We start from the raw sequence: 2,619 nt of genomic DNA, 5'->3' as shown, positions 1-2,619 counted from the left end.
TTCAAAATACTTCCTACGCACACGCAAGATCATGGTGATGCATAGCAACGAGGGGGAGAGTGTTGTCTATGTACCCTCGTAGACCGTATGCGGAAGCGTTATGACAACGCGGTTGATGTAGTCATGCGTCTTCACGATCCGACCGATCCAAGTACCGAACACACGGCACCTCCGAGTTCAGCACACGTTCAGCTCAGTGACGTCCCACGAACTCACGATCCAGCAGAGCTTCGAGGGAGAGTTCCATCAGCACGACGGCGTGATGACGGTGATGATGATGCTACCGACGCAGGGCTTCGCCTAAGCACCGCTACGATATGACCGAGGTGGATTATGGTGGAGGGGGGCACCGCACACGGCTGGGAGAGATCAATGATCAACTTGTGTGTTACAGGGTGCCCCCTGCCCCCATATATAAAGGAGCAAGGGGGGAGGCCGGCCGGCCCCTGTAGGGCGCGCCAGGAGGAGGAGTCCTCCTCCTAGTAGGAGTAGGACTCCCCTTTCCTACTCCTACTAGGAGGAGGAAAGGAAGGAGGAGAGGGAGAAGGAAGGAGAGGGAGGAAAAGGAGGAAAGGGGGGCCGGCCCCCTAGTCCAATTCGGTTTGGGCTAGGGGGGCCGCGCGCCCTGCCTCCTCTCTTCCACCACTTGGCCCATGAGGCCCATTACTTCTTCCTCGTATTCCCGTAACTCCCCGGTACCCCGAAAAATAAACGAATCACTCAGAACCTTTTCGATGTCCGAATATAGTCGTCCAATATATCGATCTTTACGTCTCGACCATTTCAAGGCTCCTCGTCATGTCCCCGATCTCATCTGGGACTCCGAACTACCTTCGGTACATCAAATCACATAAACTCATAATACCGATCGTCACAGAACTTTAAGCGTGCGGACCCTACGGGTTCGAGAACTATGTAGACATGACCGAGACACGTCTCCAGTCAATAACCAATAGCGGAACCTAGATGCTCATATTGGCTCCCACATATTCTACGAAGATCTTAATCGGTTAAACCGCATAACAGCATACGTTGTTCCCTATGTCATCGGTATGTTACTTGCCCGAGATTCGATCGTCGATATCTCAATACCTAGCTCAATCTCGTTACCGGCAAGTCTCTTTACTCGTTCCGTAATGCATCATCTCGCAACTAACTCATTAGTCACATTGCTTGCAAGGCTTATAGTGATGTGCATTACCGAGAGGGCCCAGAGATACCTCTCCGACAATCGGAGTGACAAATCCTATTCTCGATCTATGCCAACTCAACAAACACCATCGGAGACACCTGTAGAGCACCTTTATAATCACCCAGTTACGTTGTCACGATTGGTAGCACACAAAGTGTTCCTCCGGTATTCGTGAGTTGCATAATCTCATAGTCATAGGAACATGTATAAGTCATGGAGAAAGCAATAGCAGAAAACTAAACGATCAAGTGCTATGCTAACGGAATGGGTCAAATCAATCACATCATTCTCCTAATGATGTGATCCCGTTAATCAAATGACAACCCATGTCTATGGCTAGGAAACTTAACCATCTTTGGTCAACGAGCTAGTCAAGTAGAGGCATACTAGTGACATTCTGTTTGTCTATGTATTCACACATGTACTAAGTTTCTGGTTAATACAATTCTAGCATGAATAATAAACATTTATCATGATATAAGGAAATAAATAATAACTTTATTATTGCCTCCAGGGCATATTTCCTTCAGATAGGAGGACCAGTGTTGGTGCTGAGGCGAGGAGGAGGAGGAGCCAAGTGAGGACGCGGGAAGCCCGTTAATCAAATGACAACTCATGTCTATGGCTAGGAAACTTAACCATCTTTGATCAACGAGCTAGTCAAGTAGAGGCATACTAGTGACATTCTGTTTGTCTATGTATTCACACATGTACTAAGTTTCTGGTTAATACAATTCTAGCATGAATAATAAACATTTATCATGATATAAGGAAATAAATAATAACTTTATTATTGCCTCTAGGGCATATTTCCTTCAGATAGGAGGACCAGTGTTGGTGTCTGAGGCGAGGAAGAGGAGGAGCCAAGGGAGGACGCGGGAAGCAATGAAGATGGAGCTGATTCGGCAACAAGGACCGCTAGGCCCGGCGAATATCAAAGCTGCATGGGGAAGTGGGGGGCGCCCACGTCCCATCAATCGCCATGCGTCGACCGAGGCCGCAGGCGGTTGGGGCCCACGATGCTCCGCCCTTGCCCTTTGGCTTCGCCTCGAAGCCAAGTTCGAGTGCGCCTTGGGCCCAGGGGCTACTGTCGGCGTCCTGGGAACGGGGGTACACAGACTTGCCTGCCTGCGGCCCACGGTGTGGCTCCGTCAATGGCCCGGTACAGACCAGCTTCGGCAACAACAACCCAAGACCCTCGCGAGGGGCCAAGCCTCACGAGGCGGACGACACCAAGACCTCCCTAGGGGCGGCCTCACAAGGCTGGCTCCCGAGGAGGGGAGATATCTATGCAAGGTGCACCTCACGAGGTTCATATGACGTGAGCCATGACGACCAAGGCCAGGCGGGCGCAGTGTACCAGTTTCCTCTTTGGTGCTAAGGAGGCAAGCACAGGCGCGGGGTCCTGAGGAATCAAGCAAAGGGTT

Source organism: Aegilops tauschii, chromosome 2, assembly GCF_002575655.3.
Source record: "Aegilops tauschii subsp. strangulata cultivar AL8/78 chromosome 2, Aet v6.0, whole genome shotgun sequence".
Lineage (NCBI taxonomy): Eukaryota > Viridiplantae > Streptophyta > Magnoliopsida > Poales > Poaceae > Aegilops > Aegilops tauschii.
This window is presented reverse-complemented; position numbering follows the sequence as displayed.